The sequence below is a fragment of the Pinus tabuliformis genome, chromosome Q (genome assembly GCF_031772625.1).
Source record: "Pinus tabuliformis cultivar Carrire ecotype Pingquan chromosome Q, CPIR1, whole genome shotgun sequence".
NCBI classification, from domain to species: Eukaryota; Viridiplantae; Streptophyta; class Pinopsida; order Pinales; family Pinaceae; genus Pinus; species Pinus tabuliformis.
The window spans coordinates 858,300,182-858,325,322 of NC_142296.1; positions in this window are offsets into that span (position 1 = coordinate 858,300,182).

The window sequence follows — 25,141 nt, forward strand, 5'->3', positions numbered from 1 at the left end:
AGATGAGTAGTCTCTACCACTATTCCTTGATCAAGATGATTGTGCTTCATCATCTTAATCTCCTCAACATCTCCTAGGAGACATTTATTGCTCATGAAATCTTCAGGGGTCCTCAAATTCCTCCACCAGTGTCTCAAGAATTAGGAGGACCTTCTAGTAGTGCTCAGGTGAAGAAAGATGAGAAGGCCAAAGAAACTAGAACCATTGAGGTGCCTGAGACCTACAAGACATACCAGAGGGGCACAAGAAAATTGTTTGCAGCTGATAGGCAAGTGTTTGCTCCACTTGGTGTGGAAGGGACCTTGCCTTCTTCATCAACTCATAGGAAAATGCTTGCTCCACAGGGTGTGGAAGGGGCTTTGCCTTCTTCATCAACACAACAGGAACAGGTGCAACAACTGCACAAAGGGAAAGAAAAGATGCAGGTGGAAGATCTTGATGATGAGGAGGAAAGAGACCTTGATTTGACGGAGCATGATGAGCCATAACAACATTATATTCATCATGGCATAGAGACAATTGACTTAGAGGCTCAGGATGAAGCAACAATAGAAAACATCATCATACAGGAGAAAGAGGCTCAAATCCAAGCATTGATGGACAATTTGGAGAGAGCCAAGTATGTCATCACATATTTGGAACAAGAGAACAAGCAACTGAGTGATAAGCAGGTCCTCATGGAGCTGGAACTTCTCAAGACAAAAAGACAAAGTGACAAGGGTAAATCAACAAGGGAAGAGGAAGAAGCACCTATCACTTTGACTCCAATTGAGAAGGAAATTGAGGGTGATAGAGAAATTTGGCTTGAAAGAGTCAATTTTCACTTAGAAAAGTTGCTGTAAAGGGCCAATAGGGACAACCAGATCATCAGGCACATGGCCTACCACTACAAGACCCAAAACAAAATTTGCAATATAAGGGTCAAACAGATGAAAGCAAGGCTAAGACGGGCTCTAAAAGGAAAAAAAGAGGAGGATAGGCTTAGGTTGCTTGCTGAAGCTTCCTTGAATCATTAGGATGCTTGATGATGGTGCTACTCACCAATTTTTACCAAGTTTGGAGGAGTTTTTGTTTTTAGCAAATTTTAAAAATTTCAAACACAGAAAATCTGGCTCGGTGGCGCTGCGCTTTTCCTAGGGGCACCCAATGGACAAATGGCTTGAATTTTTGGATTTAGAGCGATGAGTACATGCACCCTATGCATTTTCTAAGTTTTTGGGGCAGAACTGGTCTACCAAAAAGTCAAAAAACACTCCATAAATGACCTTTCTGCCACGTTTTGGACACACAGAAGCAGTCTTGGGAGAATCAACTTTTGAGGGGTCAAATGAGCTTCAAATGAAAAATTCCAGATGTTTTGGAAAGTAGACTTGAATATATTTCCAATGAGCTACCATGAGCTCAATTTGGAGGCCGAGAAAGCCTCCAAAAGGCACATGAAAGTGGCGCTTCACGTAGGACTAGTGGCACTGCACGTAGGACGAATTTTGCACATGATTGCCATTTCACTATGTTTTGACTGTGATCTTGGATTTTCTCTCATGGAGGATGTTTTACTAATGTAAATGATGACTTTTCTTCTAAAAATGATGGATAATTAGTGGTAGAGGGTAGATTCATTAGATTAAAAGTCATTTTGAGCACAAATGAATCAATTTCCTCACTTTTAGAGGCAAGTTGTTAGGATGCCTAGATTCTGGTTTCTTGTTCAGTGTTGGTTAGATTAGCTCCTCATCTTAGGGATTCGACCCTTGGGGATGGGAGGAGGTTGAAACAATGCCTATATATTATTCTTCTTTCTCATTGTAAAGGGTTGGACTCAGCTGGATGCTTAGGTTTTGAAAGAACATCATTTTGTATAAGTTTAGCAGGAGATTAATCAGAAATTGCAGCTATTTCTTTGAGATCCATGTGGTATGGTGTTTAGTTCAGTTTCATCTCTTGTGATCATATGTTTATGTGTTTTTTGTACTTCATTAATCATTTCATTGCTTCTAAGTGGATGTTTTCAAGTTGATAGGAAGAATCCATAACATTAATGCTCTGCTTTGGGAAAATATTCACTAGTTTACGTTTTCTACAGTTTAGGAAGGATCCATGGTGATCACATGCTCTTCCTAGCTTTTCACCGGTATTGAATCACCTCATCCATCAAACCCTAGAGTGATAAGCTTTATACCTACCTTGCCCCATCCATCCTCCTCTCCAGAGTACTTAATGGAGTTCCACCTCTCACTGTATCCTTACTTAAATACCTATGCCTTTTCTTGGATTTGTTTCCTTCTACACCATCAATCTTCAGTTCATGCTTCCAAATTCCTAATGAGCCTTGCTTGTATTTATAATTTCCAAGGTGGTTGGAACCTAGCTCATGCTTCTTCTATATTTTAAAATTTGACAGGCTCTGTAGTGTAACTACATTTACTTCAGCTTGCTTCTCACGAGCTTTGAAAATCTTCTCATTGTCAGCCTTATAACCTCTTAGCCTAGTCCTTAAAATCCTGAGAGTTTACATGCCATAAGAGGACCTTAATCTCTAATATTTCTAGCTAAATCTTCTTCTTGACCATACCGGGATCATCATTGTTGTACTGCACCATTCTACTTCTCATCTCTTTATTGGAAATTGTTAGCATCAGGTTTACACCTTCATTTCAAGGCAATGGTATCAGTCCATATTTTGCAAGGTCATAATTATGTAAAGGAGATATTGTATTCATTATAAGGTTTGTTAAGCCCAGGGAGATGTGTTATTACAACTCTTTTACCTAACCCTAATTCTATGCAAAATTTCTCTTAGTGATTTGACCTATAGTAAAAATTTAGATGGTGCTACAAAATGTTTTTGTAGCGCTTTTTGAAAAAATTTAAAACTTTATTTCTGACCCGTCAACCCATCTTTTTTGAGCACTCAAGTGGTGATTTGTAAAATATTTATCCTCCACCTGCATGATATGGCCTTCTCAGGCATTTTTGAGCCCAATTGAGTCATTTAATATCAAACCCTAGTTTTCCCTATTTTTCTTAAAACATGTTTTTCTAGCAAACCCAGATTTGTTGTTTTCCTGTGCAGAAAGAGGGCTAGTTATTTTGCAGTCCCCTGTTAAGTTATTACAAGGTAAATGAAGGTGTTTTAGGTCTTGGAGCTTAGAAAAATGGGTCGGTCTGGCCATGTGAAGATGTTTGATCCTGATGGAATGTACTTCAAAGTGTACCCTGAAATGCTTGATCGTTTCAGAAGTGCAATTTGGGAACCATAATTTCAAAATTTTAATGGGTACAAACTTAGCTGGTGCTATGAATTTGTCTTCTCTTTCGATGGTAATACAACTAGAATCAGGACATTACAGTTCCCTACCACAAAAGAGTCGATTGTTGAAGAAACGAGTTTTCCAATAGAAGGTGAAAGGTGGTTCAAGAAGCAACGGTTACTGAATGTGGATTTGAATTTCTTCCTAAAAGGAAACCGCCAAAACTAAGACTGGGATGCAGGGATCCTCCAAAGAAAACTGAAACCTCAACTGTCCATATTTTCTCTTGTGAAGGAAGGTATCCCAAAGCTTACCTATACCACATGAGGTTTCTTTGTCACTTAGTAGGTTTTAGGAAAATGAATTTGCCATACTTCCTACATCAAAATTTGTTGAAAATGTGCACTAAGGCAAGGAAGAGACCTGAATTAAAAGCTCATGATATTTTACATCATAGTCTTATTAAGATTTTATATACACATGAGTTGAATAAGAAAGTGGAACAATTAAGGAAAATAAGACAAAGGAACCCAAACCCACATATACCTAGAAGATGAAGAAGAGGCCAAAACATAGTTTCTCCTCAAGATGTAGCTCATGAGACCCAAGGATAATCTCGCCAACCCTAGGTTGAAAGACATGAGGAGGTCCCTGTGAAAATTCCAGAAGTTGAGGTTGAGGTTTATGAAGGACGGACTAGAAGCCAACAAAGAAATTTAGTAGTGGAGGAAATAAAATAGAAAATATCAAAGAGTAAAAATGGTAAACAAAAAATTAAAATAGAATATGAGGAAGTCAAGACAGTTAGGGTTTTGGGAAAAAGGCCTCACAGTCGGCCTACTAACAAGTTAAGGTTGAAATTCAAATCCAGAATGAATCCTAAGTACATAGAAGTAGTGATCATCCTTGATGAAGAAGAAAAAACAGAGAAAGCTTCAAAATGTAAGAAAAGACAGAGAAAAACAAAGTATGCTAAGAAGAACAAAGGAAAAACCCTAAAAATTGATAAAATCTCACAAAATATAAGTAGGATGGTGACAAGGAGTCAATATAAGCTAGACATCCTTGCTCAAGTTGCATAAGACATAGGTGTTTGTGTCCAGGTATGAACAATTTATTCTCCCCTTTTTCCTACATTAATGTATCAATTCGGGTGCGTATTCTTTTCAAGGCAACATGCAAGGTATATGATGGGGCAAGGTTACAATCTGTCATCGACCAAGGGTTCGTGATTACCAAATCAAAGAATTGTTTTAACAAAAATAGAAACTCAACTGTAGAACTTAAAAAGGTATTCACAGTGATCTAAAGAATCTGTAACAGCAATCAAGAAATAAACACAACAATGAACAACACACACATAAAAAGAAAACATGCAGTACCTGATCAGAAGAGCACGCCCAACTCTCTGGTCAGGGCTACATTACTCACAGGGAAATATAGAACAACAAAAAGGGTTGTATTTTATTAATCTGAACAATGCTGTTACAATATAATGCAGGGTCTGGCTAACCCCTTGTACAGGAATGACCTGTCTTTTATACAGTACAAAGGGGAGTAACATCTCTCCCCAAAACCTGGAAACTATATGCCCAAAGACATACATCATTTCAACACAGCACCAATGCGAAGAGAGCAAGAACATGAATGATCCAAAACTGGTTGAGAACAACTGCAAATTAGTTATGCTCTTTCATCGTGGTCGATCAGCTGCTGTGAATCACAAAACTGATGTGATATGCCGTGAGGTCAAAACCTGCGTTCTAGAATCTGCGATAATAACATGTTTTAGTGGTTCACATAGGCAAAAGCCTCATGACTATACTTCATTAATTAAATATCACAAGAGACGAAGGAAGGGGAATTACCTCATAGTTTTACATAGTAAATATATGTGAATGAATACAAAAGGGATGAAAAGAGGAGTGGAAATGCATGAAAAAGATAGGCCGATTTGGTGCCCAACATCTCCCCCCAACTAGCCTTCTACACGCCCTCATGCAGATCGCCGTCTTCGAAGGTCTGGGTTGGATAGGCTGTGGGCTTCATGAAGCCGGGCGAGATCGTATTCCTCGGCCATTTCTGTTCCTAGAACCTTAAACCCCTTTGAGAGAATAACTTCCTTCCACCAATCATTTGGTACATTAAATTTTTGGGTGTAGTGATCTGCTGGAAACCAAATGACAAGGTACTAAAGTCGAATTCCCATCCACCGACCCCACATGTTTGGATGCATGCCACATATCTTGGCACTCTACTGAGTGCTCATGCAAAATTTGGTGCTCCAAACGATTCTCTGTTCTGGATAGATGTGGGTGACATCATCCACCCTTTCTGACAACTATCCAGTGCCTTAGCTTCAAACATGACTAATTGCTTGACACAGAGATCAATGCACCACTTTTGTGTCTTCAACATCCATTCCATGTTTCCCACAATTTATAAAAACGTATCGTGCTTATTGTACATAGTCACTGATCTCTCGAGTTCTCCTCTTACCATAAAAGGCTTCGTGACTTGATTTGAATCAAATGTATTAGAAGCCTTCTGCCAGCATATTTGATTGAAAGTGTAAGAGGTGAGGGCCCTTAAATGAATGCCCCCCACATATGGAACATGATTAAATTCTCTATCAACACACTAGAGATACCCATGCATGTAAAGCTCACACGTCAAATGATGTGTTGGCACATCATGGGCTCTTAATATCCAAAGGAACTGTACACCATCCTCAATCTCATGACTAATTTCTTTCTTGATACTTTCCAAACAGAAGAAAATAAAAATTTCATGAAAAAATAAAGAATAAATGGAAGCGGGAGGGCGACATGCCATCACCTCCTATGCTAAATTGAGCATCTGTTCTTTGTCGGCTTTCAATTATGCCACTTTCCTTTCTAGCTGCTCCACCTTGAGTTGCTGCTTTGCATACCTCAATCACATTATATCTATGCGCTCCACATATTCGAAGATAGCCATGGATGCTTGTTCTTGGGCTCTCTTCACTTAGTTCTGATATCACGCTGCGGTAGATTATAGGTTTGTACTTCAGCCGTTAAAGAAAAATCACAGCCTTCAAATAAATACTTGATAGGGTCTTTCTGAGTCGCAACAGAGGTTGTTTCCACTCCATCTACCTGTGTCTTTGCTTCGGCCATCGTGGTTTTGGGCTTCTTAGCCCGCCTCTTATATTTCTTCACTTGTTTCTTCAACCAGTGCACCTTCCTTCTCAGCCTCTTGACCTATGTTTTGAGCCTCATTGTTTCTTTGAATTGCAGCTGATATTTCTGCTTAATAGGAAGACTCCGTTGCACACACAGTTCTACCCATTCTTTTTTGACCACCACCTCATCTGGTACTGTAGCCGGTTTGACAGGTGGTGGATTACTCGAGGGAGTATCCACAGGGTTAATCGACGAGGTTGCTTTGCTTGGTATCTCTTCCTCGGGAGAAACCAATTCCTTACTGATTCCTACCTCGACCCACTGTAAAGCTATCTCAATAGGTCACAAACTCACTTGATGGGTGTCCATACGTGTTTCAGCCAAAATTTCTCCTCCAGGTTCCCTTGTTTCAGAAACACCTGTCTCTTCCTCTCTTTTGGGTTCCTGAGAAAGGTCTCTCTAGAACTCTGCGGCCAACAAACTTGTGGCAGCTGGTCCCTTATTCGACCCATCAAACTTCAAAATCGACGGAATGACAACATCCTCCCCTGCGTGTCAGGAAGAGCGAGACACCCTCGCCCCTTTTGGAATGGAGAAGTAAGAGGAAAATTGAAATAATTTTCCTATCTGATCTATCTCGGCGTCGACTGTGACCTCGTGCTCTTTCCCTCTGTCTACAACATCTCTGCTCTGGGTTGAAACCCTTGTTTGTGCAGTCCCCCGTTCTGAGGTTGACGTTGGTTCTTGTCGAGCAGCGTCAGTCTCAGCATCTAATTCCTCTGCAATCTCCATGGCTGGACGGGTTGATGGTGGTTCTTGTGTAACACCACCTTCTGTATCCAGCAATTCTTGATCAGACGATGCTAGCACTGTTTCTTCCAGGACGACATTGATAAAAATGGATTCTTGCATCATTATGTCAATTCCGTCCATTATACCTATAGCCTCTCCTTTTGTTGGCCCCACGGTTCTTTCAGCTTCGGGCCCCTCTCGTCCTGGTTCATCTTCCTCCATCGGTTCCACGGTCGAGGGTGGTTCGTGTGGGGCACCCTTGGCTGCAATATTAACGAATTCTTCCACCTCAGCTTGATGTGGAACCTCTTCTCTTGTTATAGTGCTACTTATTTGCTCCAATGGCTCCATAGTCGAGGCTCGTTCTTGTGAGACAGCCTTAGTTGTGGTGCTGGTGACCCTTTCTATATCAGCCCCTTGCTGCAACACTTCTTCTTCCATTGGTTCTGTGGTCGAGGCTGGTTCTTGTGGAGCAGCCTCGACTATCCTCTCTGGTTCACGCTCCCGATTTTGTTCCAGCCCCTCGGGTTCCATCTCCATTTCTTCTGGTTCTTCTTGATCTACATGTTCGTCCTTTGCTCTGGGTTCTTCCTCCATCACTTCCAAATCTTCTTCTCTAGCAGCTCTAGTAGTTTCTATCTCTTCCTCTGTAGAATCCCGGAATGTTTCCCACAGGATTTGAAGTCGATCGATTGCATGCATGACTAACAGCCGGACCAACCCATGGTTGGTAATGACTGTCGCAACTTGTCGTGAATGCCGAGCAGATTGCGCCATCAGCGGGAGACTTTTTAACAGGAAGAAAGGCATATTCAATGAGAAGGCTTTCGACTGTGGGAACCGGAGGTGAGCCAACATTCTGAAATGATATTTAAACACGTTGGTATACCTCCCCTTGCAGGTTATGTATCTCACTACAAAACCTGCTACTTCACCCCATGGGTGTGGTAATGAATTCTAGTCATACCCCCGACCTTTCTGAACAACATTCTCTCTGGCTTGCAAAAATGCTTCGGGGAACTCCGGGAGGGAGGTTCTTCGCGAAAACCATCTCTGCCCCTGTTGGGATAGCCTGCTGACCTCTGCAATGGTTTCCTCTGTAATAGGGATTTCTATCCCCCGGACTCGAGAGCTCCCTTCCTCTAAATTGAGTGCAAATTCAATCGCGATTGCCTCATTAAACCCCTACAACCTGTCGAGATAGACGTTCCACCCTGCATTTTCAAAAACCTGCCATACTTCCTAATTATTTTGGACCATTGTCGTATCCTCCAGCTCATGGCGCACAACCAACCCACCCATCATTGTAGGAACTGGATCAACACGATGGATACAGTCGGCTGGTAGGGGGAGAGTAACAACAATCCAAACTGACGATGGAAATAATGTTAGCATGGTGGCCGCGGGGTAAAAGAATGGTAATAATGGCTGGTACACCTCGAAAAACACAACAAATAATGGCAGGGTATGGCAGTATAGGTGAATGATTATGGTGATTGAATACAACGTACTGGGGAAATGACCGATAAGGTTTTTGGCGTACGATTTCAAATTCCAATGCGTCGAAATCATGATTACAAAATCACAATATTTTTGGTTTCCATTTGCATTAAATTTGGTAATGATGTGATATAATTACAATTTTAGGTATGCCATCGTTTATTTGTGACAAAACCCACCCCCCCCCCCACAACTTAAATGCGGCCGTCCGCGGCACGTACTGGTCTCTTCTTTGGAATATTTTAATTAAATTCATAAGAGTCAATGAAGGTGTACCTGGCGACCTACTTGGCGGTGGAGTAACAACAAAAATAATTGGTGGAGTAACAACAATGGTGGAGTAACAACGCCGACCGAGTAATGACACTGGCAAAGTAATAGCACGATGGAGTAACATCAGTGGTGAAGTAACAACAATGGCAGAGTAACAACACTGATGGAGTAAAAACAACGACGGAGTAACAACACCAGCGGAGTAACAACAACGATGGAGTGATAACACCGACTGAGTAACATCAACGGCGGAGTAACAACACCGGTGGAGTAACAAAAACAACGGAGTAACAATACCGATGGAGTAACAAAAACGATGGAGTAACAACACCGAAGGAGTAACAACAACGAAGGAGTAACAACACCGGTGGAGTAATGATGATGACGAAGTAACAATACTGATGGAGTAACAACAACAGCGGAGTAACAACACCGACGGAGTAACAACAACGGTAGAGTAAGAACACTGATGGAGTAACAACAACGACAGAGTAACAACAACGACAGAGTAACAACATTGGCAGAGTAACAACACTGACAGAGTAATAGCAACGACGAAGTAACAACACTGGTGGAGTAACATCAACGACGGAGTAACAACACTGGCAGAGTAACAGCACTGACGAAGTAACAGCACCGACAGAGTAACAACAACGACGGATTAACAACACCGATGGAGTAACAGAAACGACGGAGTAACATCACCGACTGAGTAACAACAACGGCGGAGTAACAACACCAGCGGAGTAACAACAACGACAGAGTAACAACACCAATGGAGTAAAAACAATGGTGGAGTAATAGCACTAGCAGAGTAACAACAACAACGGAGTAACAACACCGATGGAGTAACATCAACGACGGAGTAACAACACTGGCAGAGTAACAACACTGGCAGAGTAACAACACTGGCAGAGTAACAACACTGATAGAGTAACAACAACGGTGGAGTAACAACATTGATGGAGTAACAGAAACAATGGAGTAACATCATAGATGGAGTAACAACAATGGAGGAGTAACAACACCAGTGGAGTAACAACAACGATGGAGTAACAACACTGATGGAGTAACAACAACGACGGAGTAACAACACCGACGGAGTAACAAAAACGACGGAGTAACAACACCGGCGGAGTAACAACACCAATGGAGTAACAACACCGACGTAGTAACAACACCGATGGAGTAACAACACCGACGGAGTAACAACACCGTGGAGTAACAAAAACGACAAAGTAACAATACCGATGGAGTAACAAAAACGATGGAGTAACAACACCGAAGGAGTAACAACAACGAAGGAGTAACAACACCGGCGGAGTAACAATAATGACGAAGTAACAACACCGATGGAGTAACAACAACGGCGGAGTAACAACACCGACAGAATAACAACAACGGTAGAGTAAGAACACTGGTGGAGTAACAGCAACGACGGAGTAACAACAACGACAGAGTAACAACATTGGCGGAGTAACAACACCGGCAGAGTAATAGCAACGACGAAGTAACAACACTGGTGGAGTAACATCAACGACGGAGTAACAACACTGGCGGAGTAACAGCACTGACGAAGTAACAACACCGGCAGAGTAACAACAACGACGGATTAACAACACCAATGGAGTAACAGAAAGGACGGAGTAACATCACCGACAGAGTAACAACAATGGCGGAGTAACAACACCAGCAGAGTAACAACAACGACAGAGTAACAACACCAATGGAGTAACAACAATGGTGGAGTAATAGCACTAGCAGAGTAACAACAACAACGGAGTAACAACACCGACAGAGTAACATCAACGACGGAGTAATAACACTGGCAGAGTAACAACACTGGTGGAGTAACAACACTGATAGAGTAACAACAATTGTGGAGTAACAACACTGATGGAGTAACAGAAACAATGGAGTAACAACAATGGAGGAGTAACAAAACCAGTGGAGTAACAACAACGATGGAGTAACAACACTGATGGAGTAACAACAATGATGGAGTAACAACACCGACGGAGTAACAACAACGATGGAGTAACAACACCGGCGGAGTAACAACACCAATGGAGTAACAACACCGACGTAGTAACAACACCAATGGAGTAACAACACCGGCAGAGTAACAACACCGGTGGAGTAACAACATTGGTGGAGTAATAACACTGGCGGGGTAACAACACTGATGGAGTAACAACAACGGTGGAGTAAGAACACTGACGGAGTAACAACACTGACAGAATAACAGCACCGGCGGAGTAACATCAATGACAGAGTAACAACAACAACGAAGTAACAACACTGGAGGCGTAACAACATCGATGGAGTAACAACACCGACAAAGTTACAACAACGGCAGAGTAACATCACCGGCGGAGTAAAAACAACGGCGGAGTAACAATACCGACGGAGTAACAACAACGACGGAGTAACAACACCGACAGAGTAACAACAACGGCAGAGTAACAACATCGATGCAGTAACAACACCGGCAGAGTAACAACAACGACTATTACTTGGAAAATTTACTAGTTTCTCCTTGTCATAATTCAGTTCTTATTCCTGCAAAAGACAAACAAGTAAGTAGTAACAACATATTTTATATATATATATATATATATATATATATATTTTTTTTTTTTTTTTAACAGAAGGTAGAGGGAGTATTCTCTGCACCAACAACCATCAAACCAGATGTATGAGAAATATGTTTGATGAAGACATCCTTAGAAGTTGGACAGTGATATAACTTCAGACGGCGTCTATTCACTAGGAAGGAAGTATGATTTTTATCTACTGTAACCAATCTAACTGTTCCATTATCGAATACAACATCCACTTCATAGGGTTCCATCCAACAAGTGCGAAGCTTTCCTTTAAAATCTTTAAACTGGGAGTCATAGAGAAATGTCTAGTCCCTTGTATGAAACACCTTATTCTTGATAAATTTATCATGCCATTTCATTCTTTGCTATTGGATAGCAGTGGTTCTTTGGACAACTACTCAACAAATCTCGTCTAATTCATTGAGCTGTTCCAGCCAGTGTTTCTGGGCCTTTGATAAGTCTAACCCCACTTCCAAAGCTATTATGAGCGTATTGATCTCGAACTCTACTGGAAACAAGGGGGATTTCCCATAGACTAGCTCAAATGGTGAAAACCCAATTGTATTCCGCCATGTCGTCCTATACACCCAAAGAGCTTCTGGAAGTTTCTGCGACCAATCCAAGCGATGACTTGCTACAGTTTTTGTCAAGATATTGTCCAATACCTTGCTTTTACTTTATACTTGTCCATTCGCTTGGGGATGGTAAGGAGTTGTCACTCTGTGTTTAACCCCGTATTTCTGCATAAGCCTCCCTATCATGTGGGATGTGAACTGTGCTCCTCCATCTGAAACAATTTCTCTTGGGGTACCATATCGGGAAAAAATCTCTTCAAAAAGGAAATCTACAACCACCTGTTCTATTGCTTTCGCAACCGCTCTGGCTTCCACCCACTTAGTCACATAATCAGTGCAGACCAGGATGTGAACCTTCTGGTGAGAAGGTGGGTTGAAGGGCCCAACGAAATTGATGGCCCACTTCTCAAAAGGTTCAAGGACTATCTGGGGCTGTAATGGAATTTCATCTGATTTCCCAGGTTGTCCCATCCATTGACAATTGTCACATCTTTGGACATAATCTCTAGCATCACAAAAGATAGAAGGCCAGTAGTATCCCATTTGCAGCACCTTGTGGCCTGTTCTTTTATCTACAAAATGTCCTCCATAAGGTCCACCATGGGCGGCCTTCAATATCTCATAGATATCATCCTCTGATACACAGCACCGAATCTGTTGATCAACCCCTGTATGAAAGAGGTATCCTGCCATCCATGAATATTGGGTACTATGATGAATAATTTTTTGTTGATCCTTATATGAAAAATGACGAGGTACCTTCCCTGTAGCAAGATAGTTAGCAATATCTTCATACCACAGAGTGTTATCAGAAATTGCAAAGAGATATTCGTCTGGAAAGCTATCTTCGATAGGTGTACCTTCGGCATTATTTTCTAACCTAAACAGAAAATCAACAACCACGTTGTCCTTCCCTGGTTTATCTATTATGGTGATGTCAAATTCTTGAAGTAGCAAAAGCCATCTTGTAATATGACCATGAGTAACGGGTTTATTCATCAAGTACCTGATGGCTGCATGATCAGTATGTACAAAGGTGGGGTAACTAGTGATATAGTGCCGGAACATGTTGATGGCGTAGATGACAACAATGAATTCTTTTTTAGTCATTGTGTAGTTTAACTCAGCAGGAGCCAAGTTCTTACTAACATAGTAAACTGCATATGGTATCCTATCCACTTGCTGCACCAAAACTGCCCCAACTGCTATCTGGGAAGCATTAGCATGAATATGGAATGGTAATTCCCAGTATGGCCCTCTAAGGATCGGAGCGCTACAAACTAGTTCCTTGATCTTCACAAAAGATGCATCACAGTCATCTGTCCACACAAAGTCTGCATCTTTTGTCAGTAATTGAAAAAGCAGATGTGATGTCTTAGCAAAATTTTCTATAAAGCACCTGTAATAACCAGCGCAACTGATAAAGCTACGTACCTGTGTGGGTGTTCTGGGTATTGGAAAATGTTGTATTACCTTTATCTTAGCTGGATCCATCCGGATTCCTACAACTGAAAGCAAGTGTCCCAGGACTATTCCTTCGTTCATCATCATATGGCATTTTTCCATACTTAAAGAGACATGCGCCTGCTTGCATCTTTCAAGAACTTTTTCTAGCTTCCCCAATGCTTCTTCGAATGAATCTCCATATGCTGTGAAATCGTCCATATAAATATGAACACTATCATCCATCAGATCAAAGAAAATCCCTAAAATTTCCCTCTGGAATGTTGTAGGTGCATTACAGAGACCAAATGGGAGGACCCGGTATGTGAACGTTCCCCAAGGGCATGTGAAAGTGGTCTTATCCTGATCTTCAGGAGCTATCTGGATCTGGTTGTACCCGCTAAATCTGTCCAGGAAGGAGAAAAACTTCTTCCCAGCCAATGTATCCAAGACTTGTTCAATGAATGGTGACAAAAAATGGTCTTTTTGAGTTGCCTTATTTAATTCTCTGTAATCCACACATATCCGCCATTTACCATTTTTCTTAGGGACTATTACCAATGGGGAAACCCATTGGCAGTTCACTCTCCTTTGGGGTTGCCTCACTGGACGATAGTCCTCCTTAATGTATATGTGATGGGTGCATAGATTAGCAGGTACCCTTCATATCTGAGTAGTCCCAGGCGAAGGCTTCTTTGTGTTTCCAAAGAACATCCAAGAGTTGTTTCTTCTGGGACTCTGACAGATCTGGATTGATATTCAGGGCTTTTCTTGGTCCTATTTCTACAGAAATACTATCATGGGGCACAATTGTAGGTAGCTCATCAAGTCCATATGCTGTTCCAATACTTTCCTATGTCTCATAGCTCAAGACAGACTCCAAGATTTGCTGATTTAAATCTGAAACAGAACAGGGATCACTAATAAAGGTAGTAATTGTGTCATCTTTCGTTTCTGTTTTCAGCTGGAGGGCCTGTCCAATAGTAAGAACTGGTCTTAATTCCTCATTTTCCGATTCAGACTCTTTCCTCGGTAAAGATTTCTTGCGGCCTGTTGGTTTTGTTGATGGGTTAGGTTCTGTGGGACGATATAATACTAAATTCTTAGTGTTTTGTCCATTTTAAATGATCATATGTCCAGACCGACACCCAATATAAGCGTCTGCGGTTGCCAGCCACGGTCTTCCCAGAATCAGCGGATGGCCTCCAACTAGAGATTGCGTTTGGAGTACTAGGAAGTCCACAGGGTAGTGCCATGAATCAACCAAAATTGTGATATCTTCTAACTTCCCTACCAGTTTCACTGTAGATCGATCTGCTAGCTCTAACAGTGTAGGTGTGTGTTTCAAGTTACGAAGACCTAATGCATGCATAGTTTCAGCAGTGATGACATTTATGGCAGCACCCAAATCTACCAGTACATTTGGAATTTCTACCCCATTAATTTGCACGGTTAAAATTGGGTTCCTGGGATCCCCATACATTACAGGCATGGACCTTCCCATCATAAAATCTAATAACTTTCCCATTACATGAATGGTGAGTGGGTCTCTTGATTTATTTTTAGGCTTCTGTTGAAGCCCCGAAAATCGGGTCGACAACAAGGGGGATACCCACCCGATCCGGACCTTGGCTGGCAGCTCCTTATCCATTTGGTATAGAAGGTTCGACTGGGGATAATGGGACCAGTTTCCCAATCTAAGGGTGTGTGTGTGTGTGCAGAGTTGGATGTTGCTGATCTAGGAATACTTCAAGCTAATCTAATTCAAACTTTTAAACTAAATCTATGCTATTGTAATCTAATGAAAAACAACACATCTAATCTATGCTAACCTGGGGTGTATCTCTTCTATTATGCGATCTAAAGAGATTTCAAACAATAACTGGTAATAAAGATCATTCAGCTATCATAAGAATAGAAATCAATTAAGATGAACTACTTTGCATAAAAAGTTAGGCAAAACAATTGTGAACAACATATCGCATAATAAGTTATTCATATATCAGACATAAATAAATGGCTCCACCGTACAAAAGTGCCAAATGGTAACTCACACATTCATGCAATAACATATAAACAACTAAAACTGTATATCACTTTAAGAATATAAGCAGAAATGACCAAGAGATAAAAGTACCATTTATGATTGATCCTACTCATAAGCTTTAAGCAAAAATGATTTATCTCTACTTGTTCTAACATCTACTAAGAGTACAAAAGTGCAACATCAGTAGCAGACATAAAATGCAAACATTAATAAACCTCGATCTATCCATTCATCAAAACCTCCTCTGAGGGTGCAGAAGTGCATGTTCCGAGGACAAGTTTTTGACAAATTTCTGGACCCTTCTCCAAATGCATGAGAAGGGTTTAAATACTGCTAACTAAATAACTTAATTACATAAATTTAGGATACGGTTTAAATGACCGCCCTTCTTCTAAAGCAAAACTATTTCTAAAAACTGAATCTAATTCCTAACTATTTCTGCATTTACTCCTTAAATGTTGCGAGCATTCAACATTCGCCTGGGAAGAGTCGGCTGGTTGCCTTCTGCTTTTGTTTGAGTTACGCAAATAGAATGGCAAGCGCTGGCACCACTTTTTAGTACACTAGAAGATATTTTTGAGAATTATCTTCTGGTTGGGTGAATTTACTGCGTATATACTTGGCAACAACCCAAATTTCTCTCAAACTGCTTCTGCTTTTGCTATTTCGGTTTCCGGGCTTGTGAATGACTAAGCAAGTTAGGGCTTTTGCTTTCTGAACAATTTTCTTAGCGATGCGTGATTAGCGCTAGGCGCTGATCGCTCATTGAAAACTGCCTCTGTTCATTGATCCGGGCTTTTCTGGTGCGTTTTCCTTCTTTAGCGCCTTTTTCCTTTACTGGGTAGAAGTTTCAGGATTTTTTGTAAACATGCTGCTTTTGTGAGCTTTCTGACCCTGAATGTTGAATCACCTATCGACCTCAGCATCTGTTGAGTGATACTCTGGAATCTGTGGTTCTGTTGCATGCGACATCCGTTTGTGAAGTCATCTCTTCTCTGTTCTCTGAGCATTGATGCTTTCCCCTTTTCCTTAGATGTTTCTTGCTCATTGCTTCATATTGTTTCCTGTTTTTCATTCCTGCAGTTCATGCAAAGGAAAAGAGTAATGATAATAAATACTGATACGAAAGCTCTAACCTCTATGAATGTATAAAATCATGACACCCGTCGTGCACTGACTCTTCGAAAAACACACAACTGTCCTTCACTGACAGTTTGGCATATGTTCATTAATTTCCTTTAAGGCGCGCGCCTAATTTTTGGTTTATGGACAGCTTTTCTTGAATGTTGAGCCGAGGAAATTTGCGATGGGCGATAGCAGCATCGCGTCATCGCATTACCTAGATGTGTCATCGCAAGTTTTTTCAGATCGGATTATCGCAGATCATCAGATATCGCAAGATCGCAGTTATCGCAGATCGCAGATATCGCAAGATCGCAGCATCGCGGATCACATGAGTCATTAAATCATTGTGTGCTGCTTATGCGATATTGCGATATGGGACGTCACACATCGGCCGTCGGATATTTCTTAAGATTTTCATTTAAGAGCACTTCTTAATGTGTGCGATGCGATGAATTTCGCGTCGCTTGTTCACAGTTTTTTATTATGCTCATAAGGGGATGTTTTATCTTCTCCACGCGATGCGACATAATTTCAAGGAGTAGAATACAAAAAGTTTTACAAAATGTTTTTTGAATTTTTATTAAGGGTCTCCATTTGCTTAGTGTTATTGCTAATACTAAACAAAAAGGGGGGTTGTTGGTGGCCACAACAATGGCGATTCACTGGGAAGAACCAGTTATCTCTGCTTTTCTATTGAATCTTAACTTCCAAAACATAAAAATTTTCATAAGTCTAAATTTTGTTATGGACAGATAGAGTACATTATGCCTTATCTATTAATGATATTTTGTTTCAACCTTTTTCTATTCTAATTGCTTGCTTCCTCAGGCTTTGTCCTTGTATTTACATCAGCCATTACTTGGTCTTTTAAAGATAAAATAAAGTCTTCTCCGTGTGCCGGCTTTAAAATATGCTCGTTTGTCGTAGGTAGAGCCTCTGCTGCCAGCATGCGTCCATAGCCTCGACATGGTTACCTGTTACCCAGCAATGATCCTTTATCCTGCTTAAGGCTATCTACAACTTTTCAAAGAAAAACCCATTTTGACACTTTTCCCTTTTTTATTCTCAAAGAACAATGTCTTGGTTTGGTAGCCAAAATTATGACACAGTCATTCACTTGATTTACACTTTTGCTGAACAAGCTAGCTCGTGATGAGACCCCTTGTCTTTTGATTGCAACAATATTGAGTCGTTGCCTTGTTTTGGTGGACAGTATTGGCAAAGTCAGCAAGTTATAATATCTGTGATCATGATAAGCCGGCTCGTGATGAGACCTCTTATTCTTTGAGATATAGTGTTTCTCAGATTGTTCCTCTGAATGCTGCGATTTTCTTTAGCGGGGAGGAAGTCATTGTTTTTCCTTAAGAAAGCTCTGGACGACAATAAAAGAGTTTGAAAACAACAGTCTTACAGAGAAGCCTTATTTTGCTATTGATACCTTTCATTGTGCTGATGTAAAACAATTCCGTCGCTAAAGGTTGCTTTCATCAAATTTTTGAAGTTGAAACTAGTATCATATCTAGGCTAAAGTTTTTAACTGTATATGTCAATAATAAAAATCAGATTTTCAATTTTTTTTGCTACTTATACAAGCGAAAGCTCAAAATCTGAAAGAGAATTGGTGTCTTTAGTAAATGTCAAATGTTGTTAACCACAACAAATTTTATTATGAAGAAAGATATTTAATGAAAAGAGAAGCAACTATACCCTTGGATTATGTACATAATAGGGATAATCTCTTTTCTTATTTTGCCTACCAACTATTTAAAAGTAAATTATCAACCTAATAACCTATCTAAATTACTCCTACTCCTATTCTAATTATACACAGAAAAATTAACTAGGTAAAATGATATTTCCAGTGGAACCATCTTTTCATTTTTATTCCTAAACGTATGTACCTTTTAAACATCAGTGTTGAGAACAAAGCTTTTCTTGGACTGTTAACATTGGATGTGGGGTAAGAAAGTGTAACTTCAGTCGGAATTCCGGCTGAAATTTCTCTCTTATGAAATCTTCTATCTAGCTGGATACCTATTGGATCATAAAAATCGGGATGAATTTCTGTTATGGATTGGTGATCGTGTAATAGGAAAGATGACAAGCCAGGTTGCGAATATGATTTTTTAGTTTTAATGGCCTGTAATCCATTATGCGTTAAAGTCAAGCTTTTAGCAATTTCTTGTAAAAGGAAAGTTTCCATATATAAATCACTAAATAAATTAATGAGGAATAGATAGAAATTTCTGACAAGAGATTTATTTATTAGCGCGAATTGCCAGCAAATTTCCAAAAACACTTTCTTTCGTCGATGATGTCTTGGAGGACAAAGAAGTTTTTTAAGGAAGTCTGATATTGATTGATCTTGGAATTGAAAAAGTTCTATACTTCCTTGACACAATCTAGTTTTCCAAAATGGTAGCACATATTTCGAATGTTCTTTGATAAGGTGCTCAGTATACCATAGTAATTTACCAAAAGTCCGAAAATTTAAAACACAATCCGATTTTGTACAAAATGAGTGCAAGTGAGAAAGAATGAAATGATTATCTGTAAAAATAATGTTACAGCACAACTGGGATTGACTTGAAATGTCTTCTTTTTCACAAGAACTGGCCAGAATTATGGGATCCGAGCAATTTCAAATTCCGTCTTGTGAATCAGAAGACAAGTTATGATTTTGAACAGGCATGGGGGTTTCCTCATGATATGAATCATAGATCGGGGTATTGTCTTGGATAGTAAAATCATGCAAATGATCCTTTACTTTGACATGAGGATTGACTGATATGATTCTTGAATTAAAATATCTCTCATTATCTGAGCTTTGTTGAGTTACTTGGGATAAATCAACATCATCATCATCAAAGTAGCTATCATAAATGACTTTACAGGTTTCTCTAGATTTCTCTTTTTTATCCAATATTTTCAGACAAGGAAGGTCAAGTGGTTCTTGTTTGAAAATGATCAAAGGATGTCCTATAGCTGTCTTTTTATCTTGAAAACCTAATGATGACTCATTTGAGTAATCCTCTGTACTTTTTGAGATATCTTTAATACTGAGAGGGGAAAATTATCATCACTAAAAACATCAGGATAAAGAGAAAAATGCGATTCTGGAACAATGCATTTGAAAATATCGTCGTGGAAAAATCTTTGTTCATCAGATTCATCATAGACATCGGGCTTTAGATCATACCTTTGTGTACTGATACTTTTCGAAAGAGAATTAGTTTGCTGTTCTAACCTTGGCATCTGCATTTGTTGACTTGCAATGATATTATCTGACCTTGTATCAAAGTCATCTCCTGGTCCCAAGGCAGGCTTTCCTCCAACATCCTCGCTTTTGTCTTCTTGCATTAGAGCATGCATGTCTCCTAGGCTTTGGGAACCTTCTTCATCATGGCTGATTTGTATATTCAAATTGGAATTCTCATTCATATTAGAAGAAAATGAGACAAAGCTTGGACTAATTTCTGCTGGATCAGACATAGGAGGCAGGGAATGCTCAGCATAATCTGAAGATTCTTCATCCATGAGTTCACTTTTAAGATCATACTTTAGACAATTAAGATGAAATCACATATTAAAATCCCTAACAGATTCATCTTGTTTCCATAGATTATCAATTTCATCATATACCTGGTCATAGTCTTAACAATCAAATTTACAAATGAAAGTCTTGACGAATTGGTCCCAGCTGTGAATCGAGGCAACCGGGAGGGTTCTACCCCATTTTCTAGCTTCCTCCGTGAATGTAAGAGTAAAAATTCTGCATAAAACGCCTTCATCAATTCTTTGAACGTTTGAACTTGAAACTCTTTGAATAAATTGAAGAGCATGATTAAAAGCAGAAGAATTATTCTTACCATTGAATTTTACTTGAGACAAGAGTCTTACCACTTCAGGTGGAGTGTTGGAAGAGGCACGAACATGGATGCAACTCCAAATGGGAAGTTTGTGAGCAACCATCCTGATTCAAATGTTACAATTGAAAACAATTCCAACAGACCCTATGTTCAGGCCCTCCTTCTAGCGCCAAATATGTTGAAGCCCCGAAAATCAGGTCGACAACAAGGGGGATACCCACCCGGTCCGGACCTTGGTTGGCAGTTCCTTATCCGTTTGGTATAGCGGGTCCGACTGGGGATAATGGGACCAGTTTCCCAATCTAAGGGTGTGTGTGTGTGTGTGCAGAGTTGGATGTTGCTGATCTAGGAATACTTAAAGCTAATCTAATTCAAACTTTTAAACTAAATCTATGCTATTGTAATCTAATGAAAAACATCACATCTAATCTATGCTAACCCGGGGTGTATCTCTTCTATTATGCGATCTATAGAGATTTCAAACAATAACTGGTAATAAAGATCATTCAACTATCATAAGAATAGAAATCAATTAAGATGAACAACTTTGCATAAAAAGTTAGGCAAAACAATTGTGAACAACATATCGCATAGTAAGTTATTCATATATCAGACATAAATAAATGGCTCCACCGTACAAAAGTGCCAAATGGTAACTCACACATTCATGCAATAACATATAAACAACTAAAAATGTATATCACTTTAAGAATATAAGCAGAAATGGCCAAGAGCTAAAAGTACCATTTATGACTGATCCTACTCATAAGCTTCAAGCAAAAATGATTTATCTCTACTTGTTCTAACATCTACTAAGAGTACAAAAGTGCAACATCAGTAGCAGACATCAAATGCAAACATTAATAAACCTCGATCCATCCATTCATCAAAACCTCCTCTGAGGGTGCAGAAGTGCATGTTCTGAGAACAAGTTTTTGACAAATTTCTGGACCCTTCTCCAAATGCATGAGAAGGGTTTAAATACTACTAACTAAATAACTTAATTACATAAATTTAGGATACGGTTTAAATGACCGCCCTTCTTCTAAAGAAAAACTATTTCTAAAAACTGAATCTAATTCCTAACTATTTCTGCATTTACTCCTTAAATGTTGCGAGCATTCAACATTCGCCTGGGAAGAGTCGGCTGGTTGCCTTCTGCTTTTGTTTGAGTTACACAAACAGAATGGAAAGCGCTGGCACTGCTTTTTAGTACACTAGAAGATATTTTTGAGAATTATCTTTTGGTTGGGCGAATTTACTGCGTATATACTTGGCAACAACCCAAATTTCTCTCAAACTGCTTCTGCTTTTGCTATTTCGGTTTCCGGGCTTGCGAATGACTAAGCAAGTTAGGGATTTTTCTTTCTGAACAATTTTCTTAGCGATGCGCGATTAGCGCTAGGTGCTAATCGCGCATCGAAAACTGCCTCTGTTCATTGATCCGGGCTTTTCTGGTGCGTTTTCCTTCTTTGGCGCCTTTTTCCTTTACTGGGTAGAAGTTTCAGGAGTTTTTGTAAACATGCTGCTTTTGTGAGCTTTCTGACCCTAAATGTTGAATCATCTATCGACCTCAACATCTGTTGAGTGATACTTTGGAATCTGTGGTTCTGTTGCATGCGGCATCCGTTTGTGAAGGCATCTCTTCTCTATTCTCCGAGCATTGATGCTTTCCCCTTTTCCTTAGATGTTTCTTGCTCATTGCTTCATATTGTTTCCTGTTTTTCATTCCTGCAGTTCACACAAAGGAAAAGAGTAATGATAATAAATACTGATATGAAAGCTCTAACCTCTATGAATGTATAAAATCATGATACCCATCGTGCACTGACTCTTCGAAAAACACACAACTGTCCTTCACTGACACTTTGGCATATGTTCATTAATTTCCTTTAAGGCGCGCGCCTAATTTTTGGTTTACGGACAGCTTTTCTTGAATGTTGAGCCGAGGAACTTTGCGATGGGCGATAGCAGCATCACGTCATCGCATTACTTAGATGTGTCATCGCAAGTTTTTTCAGATTGGATTATCGCAGATCATCAGATATCGCAAGATCGTAGTTATTGCAGATCGCAGATATCGCAAGATCGCAGCATCGCGGATCGCATGAGTCATTAAATCATTGTGTGTTGCTTATGTGATATTGCGATATGCGACATCGCACATCGGCCGTCGGGGATTTCTTAAGATTTTCATTTAAGAGTACTTCTTAATGTGTGCGATGCGATGAATTTCGCGTCGCTTCTTCGCAGTTTTTTATTATGCTCATAAGGGGATGTTTTATCTTCTCCACGCGATGCGACATAATTTCAAGGAGTAGAATACAAAAAGTTTTACAAAATGTTTTTTGAATTTTTATTAAGGGTCCCCATTTGCTTAGTGTTATTGCTAATACTAAACAAAGAGGGGGGTTGTTGGTGGCCTTAACAGCTTCTTAGCACAATATTCCCTAAGCGTTTTTGCGTATATAGGTACGTCCCTCATATCTTACAGCAGGGGAATCTTAACAAAAAAATTTTGTAACTCCCCTAACAGGTCAAACTCAGCTTGAGGGGTTTGTTTACTCAAAGCCAACCTTTCTAGATAGGGCAGTTCAACTTGGTGTTTTTGAGTAACTAGCGGTTGAGGAGGTGTATGATTTTTGTTGACTTGGTTTGGTTCCTCTTCAACCATTTCTGGTTCCTTTTCCTCACTATCAATTTGTTCAATGATAATTGTGGAGGGTTGAGCATCTACTGTCCGCCCAGATCATAAATTCATCTCATAGAATTCTGCGGTAGAGATGCTGTATGAAGGTAGGTTGAGGGTGTCAGCTTACTGAGCCCCTTTATTGTTAGGATTTGGGTTGGGTTGGATGGGAAGTTGGGGATGAACAAGATGATTACCAGGAGGCACATTAGAGGGTAACTGAAGTTGCTATTGTGGCACTGACTGGGGAAATTGCCCAGGAGGAGAAGGTCCTCACTAGTTCAGAGCCCACGAGGAATTTGAACTAGCTTGAGGAGCCCATTGCTGCCAAGGTGGAAGCTGGTATTGGGGCCACATGGGCAGATAAGGCATGGACTGGGGACCCATATTAAAATTACTAAAATATTGAGATGGATCCGAAAACATACCTTGATTTCCCATTAATGACTGAGGTTGCCATGGCGTTTTAGGTCCCATAAAGTACAACTTCTCCATCTCTTCACTTGTCCCTTGAAAAACTGTTTTCAGTATTGGCAAGGATGGGCATGAACTTGTCACATGATTCAACTCACAGATTGCACACTCCTCTACAAATTTTAATGAAAATTCCCTTTGTGGATGTTTCTTCCTGCATGTTGGGTAAAATACAACCATAGTTCTTTCCAATTCTAGCTGTTTCTGTTTTACCTGCAGTGTGTCTATTTGTTCAGACAAGGTACTCATGATATCAGTCCTCAAGCTGTCCAACAGATTTCCAATTTCTGCTTTTGTAACACCTCCACTATATACTTTTTTGATCGAATCCCCTATTTATTCCTTGCATCTCCCCTTGAGCACTGGATGCACAACTCACAGATGGTGTCAAAGTTCTCCTTTGATATATCTCCCTTTTCGACTATATTTAACAATTCCAAAGAGTCCTCTCGGAAGGCCCAGAGAAGGATAATTTTCAAAATGTCCTTATCCAGGTCAGAGTGACCTGATCTCTGCAATGTGTATTTAAAGCATAAAACATAGTCTTCCATATTTTCATCCTCTTTCTGTGTAAATTTGAAAAGTTCTTCCTTAATATCCTGTGATTTACAGTAGTCTTGGTACTTCTCCAAGAAAGCAGTTCTCATCTCCTCCCATGTGGTGATAGACCTTCCCCCAAGACCCATAAACCACCGCAGGGCTATCCCTTTTAGCGTAGCAGGGAATATTTTCAATTTTTGAGCATCCGTTATATAATCATATCCTTGACACACAATGTCAAATTCAAACAAAAACATGTCGGGGTCTTCTGAAGTAAGCCCATGGAAACTGGGTAAAGCTGTTAAAGGAATGGGCTTTGTTGGTGCGCCAGTCCCAAGATCCCCAATTGGGAAGTCAATAGTAGAGGTTGTAGGTGCCATGAATATCCTCCAATACTCACTGGGGATTTCAGTAGTCTCTGTAGGAAGGGCTTTTATCACAAGGGTTCGAGTTTCCTTAACAACGCTCCCTCTAACCTTTGGTGATAGAAGTGTCTCTACAATTTCTTCCTCCCTATCACAGTGGCTTGACCCTTAAGATCTCCTCTCTGCAACTTCTTCTTCCCTACTAGAATGGATCGTTTCCTTAGATGTTTTACTTGCAACTTCTTCTTCTTCTGTTACGAGCAATGTAACTCTTTATCAAGTGTACTATTGCTTGTCTCTCTGGCTGCTGGAAGGACCCGCTGTATCGAATCAACAGGGGGTGCTGTGGATAGCACTGGTTGATCTACAAATTGTCCTTCGGATCTTATCCACGCACCTGGCCTCATGGCTGCACGGGAAGATGCCTA